Source organism: Diabrotica virgifera, chromosome 6 (genome assembly GCF_917563875.1).
Source record: "Diabrotica virgifera virgifera chromosome 6, PGI_DIABVI_V3a".
Taxonomy (NCBI): Eukaryota; Metazoa; Arthropoda; class Insecta; order Coleoptera; family Chrysomelidae; genus Diabrotica; species Diabrotica virgifera.
Genome location: NC_065448.1, coordinates 138,035,786 through 138,044,193, shown reverse-complemented (window position 1 = coordinate 138,044,193; position 8,408 = coordinate 138,035,786). Strand labels below are relative to the sequence as shown.

Sequence of the window (8,408 nt, the reverse complement as noted above, 5' to 3'; positions counted from 1 at the left end):
ATACATAAATATTTATTTATTTATAGAAAGTCAAAAGTCAACAGTCAATCAATTTAAATTTGACATTGACATATCCGCTCAGTGTTGCCAAATTTTTGGGATGGACTGATGGAACCTTGTAAAGGCTGTCACTATAGGTTTGTTCAAACCGTCACGAAACTACTTGTACCGTTTGTTGTGCGCATGTTCGTAATTGTATCGCCCAGTTATCGTCCCATGACGGTAATCATATATTTGTCATTTTTGTTGGTGACAGCTTGTGTGCTTTTAGTCGATCAAAGAGCGTCATAAAGTTAGCGAAACGGTTTTTTCAAAGTCGTTATTTTGACTTCTACCATAGCTCAAAAAATTGCACCTCGTTTGCGGATAATTGCACCATTCAAAATTTCATTTGCGGAGTTTCCGTTTTCGAGATATAAGCAAATCAAAAGTGGAGATTTCGGCGCAGCGCTAAAAATAAATGTCGATTTTCAGGGTATAAAATGCCGTAAAGTCACTAAATAACCATATCAAAAAATTGCACCTCGTTTGCGGAATATGAATAAACTGGTTTTAATTGAAAATTGTGAAAATTGAAAATGTTATAAAGGAAAAACGTTTTTAATGTTGGTTGCCTATACTGTAGGGGCAAAAGAATGCCAGAATAATTTTCACTTTTGGTAAACCTAAACTGTAAGGCTAAAAGTAGTATGTACCATAGTCAAAATTACTCCTCCTTACTTAAAGGTCCTCCTTTGAAATTTCCTCCTTAAATAACTCCTCCTTTGAAATTTCATTTGCGTATATTCCATTTTTAAGTTATATCAAAATGAAATTTCTCGGGACAGCGCCAAAGTATATATTTCCATTATCGGGATATTTATTAAAAGCTGTAAAAATAACAATAACCATATCATTTAATTTCTTCTGGTTTGAGGATTACGAATAGACCTGGTTTAAACTAAAAATCATAAAGCTTAAAAATTTTCCGAAGAAAAAAATTTTCCATTTTGGTGGTCCTAAACTGTATTTGCAAAAGTATTATCTGTATTGTAATGTATATCTAAAATGATTGCTTCCGACGTAAGAAAATCCCTCCATTCGAAATTTCATTTGCGGATTTTCCGTTTTAGAGTTATAAAAAATAAAAATTTTCGGCGCCGCACCAAAGTGTTTATTTCCTTTTTGTAAATATCAAAAGCTATAAAACCACTATATAATCATATCTTTAATTCCTCCTCGTTTGAGGATTATGAATATACCTTTTTACTAAACTAAAATTTTTAAGTTTTTACTAAAAATCATAAAAATTAAGAATTTTCCGAAGAAAAAAGATTTCCATTTTGGTGGGCCTACACTGTATTAGCAAAAGTATTATCCACCATATCTAAAATAATTCCTCCTGATTTGAGGATAATACCTCCATTCGAAATTTAATTTGCGGATTTTCCGCTTTCGAGATATAACCAAATAAAAAGTTGAGATTTCAAATAAATTTTCATTTTCTGGGTATAAAAAGCCGTAAAATTCCTAAATAACCATATCACCTAATTGCTCCTAGTTTGCGGATTATAAATAAACTGGCTTTAATTGAAAATAATGAAAATTGAAAATTTTATAAAGAAAAACGATATTAACGTCGGTTGTGGTTGCCTACACTGTAGGGGCAATGCAAAGGAATTATTATTCAAGTAGTGATGTTGATTATAGTTACTTTCGAGGATTCGTTACAAATCGTTACTTTTGTATAAAGTAATCATTTACAGTTACAGTATTCGTTACTTTGGATTACTATAATTACTTTTGTATTTGAGTACCGGTAATCATATCGAGAATCGTATTTCTCAGTAGGTAGATATTTTGTATAGGTATTTCGATATAACAACGACCTTCACCGATCTGTTTAAGGGATAAATCGTTACTTTTGTATAAAGTAATCATTTACAGTATTCGTTACTTTGATTACTATGATTACTTTTGTATTCGAGTACCGATAATCATATCGAGAATCGTATTTCTCAGTAGGTAGGTATTTTGTATAGGTATTCTGTAACACCATTAAAACGCTTCATACCGATAACGATATTCCATAACACTCGTAAAATACCGGTCCCGTCCGTTACTAACTCGCTGGGATACGATTGGTATTTTTTTTATAGAAAGTAATCAAGTGTACTGGTTGTAGATACAATAGTCATTACCCGCTCTGATACGATTGGTACAAAGTAACGAAGTAATCAGAGTAATCAAAGTAACGATTTGCCTCTCTGCATAGTAATCGTTGCTTTCGGTATTCGTAAGTAACGAGTACTTTGTAACGAATAGTTACTTTTTCAACATCACGACTATATACACCATGGCCAGAATAATTTTCACTTTTAACTTAACACATTTAAATTTCTCCTGGTTTGAGGATTATGAATAAACCTGGTTTTAACTTAACTAAAAATCCGCTGTGTCTAGGTACACGCTAACGTGTACGCAAATAAAAAAGTTAGGTACATGCTTAAACGTCATCAAATCAGTGATATCATTTTAGCGTGCACTCTGACTAATTTTTTGGTAACTTTTTGGTATTACACGCTAATTTGAGCCGCGTGTATGCTGTGGTAAACATCTGTAAGTATCGCGAGTGTCAGAATGTGGTTACAATTTTATCTAATCGCGTTTTGTTTACACTTTAATATTAATTGGCAAAGAGTTTTCTTATTTTTTATTTGTTTAGTGTTTTTTTAATTAACTGTGGAGTGTGGACAATTATTTATATTAAATTTACATTCAAGGTGCAGTAGAAATAAACAAACAAGGACCCGTTAAATGCTACTAGGAGCACTCTCGAATCAAAATTTACAATATATTAACTTTGGAAATCATTATTTGGGATTTTCAATGAATATATACATACAGTGCTGTTTTTGTGACGGTACGCGCCGGTACGCCGTACAGGCACCTCTTGGGACAAAAAATTAAAAAATCAACAAAATTATAGACAAATGCCTGAATTTTTCCCTTGCTCCCAAATAGCTTTAAAACGCCATTATTGAGAATAAATTTAAAAAGTTTTCCCGGGGGCGGACCCCCCTTATGAACAATCCCCTAACCCCCAGGAACATTGCGTACCGGAACCATTGCGTACCGGAACCTTATATTGTTACAAAAACAGCACTGTATACATATATTGTAAATTATGATTCGGGAGCGCTCCTAGTAGCATTTAACGTGTCTTGGTTTGTTTATTTCTACTGCATGTTGATTGTAAATTTTGTATAGTTCTTTTTCTTCTTAACTTCCCCATCACAAAAATATAAAGGTTTATTATGTTATACAGGGTATTTACAAAGTTATAACCAAATTTCTATGAAAATCGCAACAAGTTCAACTCACTGTATAGTATAAATAAAAAAATACACCAAAGCATTGGTTCATAAACTGGTATAATTAACTTATAGTTCTGCTTCGCTTCCCCTTCCTCTAATAACAAATATTTATCTATCAACAAACACTAAACATATTAACAAAATAGGGTGTACCAAAATATACAGTTACTACGCACGCTAAATAATTTCGTCACTGGATTGATGAAGTTTAATTCGCATTCGCGTGTATTTAACTTTTTTATTTGCGTACACGTAAGCGTGTAATTACCTAGACACAGTATTTTTTTATTATTTAGTGTATGGTGGGATAGTCTTGGCAGTCAAGGTTAAGAGGATCGGAACGTATTTTCGGCTGCAATGCTATTCAAATGGGGATTCATTTTTTTCCAATCCTGAGAAAACTAATAAGTATTTTGGAAAAATTTAAACGCAGAATGAAAGATTACGTTATTAGCGAGGGCCGAAAGTCCCTGAGAACTTCTACAATGTTTATTTTAATAAGTTACAGGGGTGAAAAAACTAAGAGAAAATTTAGTGTGATTTTTAAATTCAAATATCTCATTCAAAATAAACTTTTTATTTATTCTAAGGGACTTTCGGCCCTCGGTAATAATTTAGTCTTTCATTCTGCGTTTAAATTTTTCAAAAATATTTATTGGTTTTTTCAGGATTTGAAAAAAATGAACACAATGCCGTGGTAATATTTTCCAAATCTGTCTTTGTCTTACAACGCACTCAACCGAATATAATATTGTCAGCATATATTTTGTCAGTCAGACCACGTCAGACACTGACAATCAGTGACAATTTTAAATATTTGACATTGCATCGGGAATATTTTGAGAAATTGATTAAATATTATTGATATATAGTGTATTTGATAAATAATTGATTTAAGACGTGAACTTAATAAAAAGTTATTTATTGTGTATTATTTGTGAAAGATCCAAGCAGAGAATACATCAGATATATCCTGTGATCCAAGTATTTTGTTGTTAGAGATGTCCAAAATTGTAAGCGTTCCAAAATAACAACATATTATTAAAAAATCACTTTTAACACTTTTCCTCTTTTCTCGATTGATTATTAGTTTTTGTTGTACAAATAAATTATTACAATCACTGAAAACATAGTTAGTGAAAAAATTATCACATTTATTAACTGAATTAATAATTTGCAATTATAAAAATAACAGTTATCCAAGAACATTCAAAAGCCATCTCTTTAAATTAATTATGGCATTTTCAAGTAGAATGACATTCTAGTAATGTTTACATATCCACACCAGTGTGAATTTTACTACACGTAATTTGCCGTGTAAAGACAGAAAAAGTAGGGATACACGTAAAATATTTGCGAATTATGTACCCATAGCCTTAAGGTCACAGTACAATATTGTGCTTAAGGTGAAACATAATGAATGGAATGGAAGAAGAAATATTTTTAACAACAACAACAAATTGGGAAGTGTTTTAAGGTTATGTTCTTTGTTGCTATTTTAATTTTAAGAAAAATTTTTGTTTGAGCTTCTTTTAATATGGCATAAAAAGGTTTTCAAATATTCCATCCTTAATGACTTCTTGGATAATGATAACAAGATCATAAGATAAACATGAAAATGCCATAGTATCGGGTGATGGAAAAAAGATGATCTTTGACTCTGATTAATCATAAGGAGAGAAATATTAGTGGGTGTCCAGTATGAAGAAAAAAGCTATGATGTAATAAATAATAAGTATGATTTTATCACTTTATTTTTTTTTATAATATATTAATTCGGTACCGATTTTATTGTAGATTTGTTGAAGGCTAGTGAAATTACATTGGCTACATGTAGTTGTTCCAGAGCTGCTAAATGCCATCATATTGCAGGATTGGCACTATTAAGCGTTATAAAATTTTAAGTAGTGGATAAAGAGGTTGTAGAATGCTCCAGCTAAAACTTAATCTGAGGTAGCGAAATGTACTGAATTGCGTTATCAACCAAAGCTAATTGGTTCTCACCAAAGCCATAAATGCCCACATGTTACTACAATCTTCCTCGAGGCACTTACGAGAGAAAAGTTATGTTGCAAAATTTTTCATCAACTTATCACGGAAAAAGATAAAATGATATTTTTCTCACGGCACGACTGCTCCCGGGTTAAAATCCTATATGGCGTCAAAATTAATGAGACACAAAAAAGGGTATGAAATCAACTATAATTATCTTTTAAATCCTTCATTTTTAAAACCTTCTCTCTCGGGAGGAAAACTAGAACATCGCTCCTTTGTTATAAAAATAGCTATTATCTTTATTAATTCAAATCATAATTTATTTTTAATTTATCATTATGAATGGCTGTAGGATTAATAGAAATAAAATAGTAATTTGTAAAAAAACATTGTTTTATTTAATCCAAATATGTACATAATGAATGGTATAAAAGAGGATATCTTTATTCGTAACAAACCATTAACAAATGAATACAAAACAAAATGATTTAAGAAAAATCAATAGTATAGGTACAATTGTAATCAAAAATATACAATTACAATACTTATTTTAAATGGACATGTTGAAATAACAAGACAATTAACTTTAGTAAAAAAGATACACAATAAATCAGAACATAAAATAAAACCTTAGGTTAAAATAAACCCTACCTATTAGGTAAATTTAAATGCTACCAAAAATTTAAAAACATTTTTGTTTCTTTTTAGAAAAAGTAGTTTCAAAGCTAGTTGCGCACAGGCAGCTATACTACTACATAATGTATAATATCTCATATTGCTCACTATAATAATGAGTAAGCCTGAAAACGTAGAACCGTAATATACAGTATGCGCCACCATACTATTCTCTGTTTCAAACATTAGAGTCAGTATGTTATACCCTATTCCACGAACATATGCCTGTTTTGGATTACTTTGACAACGAATATTTTACTGTGCAAAATAAGAAGAACGAAAGTAAATTGCAAATTACATTGATGTTTATTGGAACAATTATTAGCGCCATTTACTTTCGTACTTCTTATGTTGCACAGTAAAATATTTGTTGTTGAAGTAATCCAAAACAGGCGTATGTTCGTTGAATGGCCCATAGTATATTGTAAGTGGGTTTGCCATTCTGTGAATTATCATAATAAATAAATCCTCCTTTAATATTCCACAGCAGTTAACAGCAATAGTCCTCTAAAAGTACTTGCCTAATGCCATCTTCCACAGCTGATAGCGTCAAGAGTGGCAATGTTGTCATTGTCAAGAAGATGCCCATTAATGTGTATTGGGGTATCCCTTAACTAGATTTTGTCGACATGTTGTTATTTTGAACAAGTTACTTTAATCCACTTATTTAGTTGGATTATATGTACAACTTGGTTATATATTATCAGTAAAATATGGTCATATTATCTTTCAACCAAGTATGGAATATGATACACCAGATTTCTATTAACATCCTAAATGCTCTAAACTTTGCAAACTCAGGTTAAACACAGTTGCTCGAAATGACATAAGTAGTGTAGTTTACCTCCGACGTCCAGATATATTCTTCTGGTACAGTTACTACATGCAATTCTTTAAATTTTTTTTACAGGAATGTCAAAATTTCAAACCAAGCCGTATCCTAACTACTTTTTTCTGAATAATAAAAATTTATTCAGCTGTGGTATTTCCTCCCCAAAAATATTCCCAAATCTTATAAGTAAGTAGAAGTTTGCAAAATAGACAACTCATTTTTATATGCCATCTACTTAAATACAAGGATATATCTCTAAAAGAGTAACAAACTGATGTTAGTTTAACAATTTACCAACCTGTACTTTAAACTAAGTATAAATCGAGGCCATGATAGCCAGAGTGGCCTAACTGATAAGGCCACTCTGGCTCTCATGATCTCAATTCTGGTTGATATGTTGTATACCCAGCCATTTTGTGTTATCTACTAGAAATACTTCCTTCTCCTGTATCTGAACGTTCTTTGGTACGGTACTCTGGTTTGTGAGTATTCAACCACATCTAAGTCTCCTCCAAAGTATTGCTTGTAACATCCAGAAAGTTGTTTGATCATCAGTATATTCCAATGTAAATATATTTGTGTCATCAGCAAAGTTTACCAGATAAACAGCTCCTATTTTTTGTAATGTTCACAGCTAGATCATTAAACAAACAAAAAAGGGTATGCCTGTAAAATATATAATAATAAACGATCTGTATAATACTGCTCTGTGGGATGCCTGCAGTAAGAGTCCTTTTCGGAGAAGTACTTGACTCCTTGATGCTCTATAACTACTTTTTGCTTACATCTTCTTGAGTAAGATTTTATCAATAATGTCTATAAAACCTGTCCAGAAAGTATTTCATACATAATTTTTTTCCGGAAATAAGGCATGTCTGCTTCACAAAAATTAAATTGCTTATCGGCACAAATGTACTCTGTGAAAACGCAAGCAAAAATACCACAATCATAACCATTTGTTTGTTTAGGAATATTATTGACACACTCGTATTTCCAACTATTCAAATTAAATGGCTCATTTTTTTTGCAATACTTTCATTCTGTATATACTGCTTCAAGACTTGTAAACATTCTTCATTTGGTTGACAGTAGCTATCGTAATACTTTATGGTCTTATGACGGAAGTCAATTGCTGACATGCACCAATGGGCAGTTAAATGAATCGGAATGATGAGTATATCTTTACAAAATATATCTATGTTCTTGGTCCAGTTTTTTACATTATTATATCCTGAGGTGGCCAATTTTTGATAAAAAAATGAATTCATAGCATGAATCTGTGGATAATTATTATTATTGACTGCTCTATTTATTAAAAGGTTCATGTAAAAATTGATGATCTCATCGTTTAGCCAATTTGAATCTAATAATGTTCTGAAATCCTTCCTTGTAATTTTTAAATTAAATAAATTTATAACCACATCATCTAAATTTCCTTCACATGCTAATTCAACCTTTCTTACCATGTTTGCATCCAATTCAAGGAACTCGCTATATAAAAAGTCCTTTTTTACATATATCAACAATGATACTTTCACATAATGATCACT

At 31.3% G+C, this 8,408-nt stretch overlaps 1 long non-coding RNA gene across 1 annotated transcript; it reads left to right on the top strand.

The window, feature by feature from the left end:
* The first annotated feature begins 4,237 nt into the window (after nucleotides 1-4,237).
* On the top strand, nucleotides 4,238-5,738 carry LOC126886885 (uncharacterized). Its single transcript, XR_007698811.1, has 2 exons — nucleotides 4,238-5,091; nucleotides 5,154-5,738. It is a non-coding gene; the product is annotated as an uncharacterized LOC126886885 (long non-coding RNA).
* Nucleotides 5,739-8,408: the final 2,670 nt, after the last annotated feature.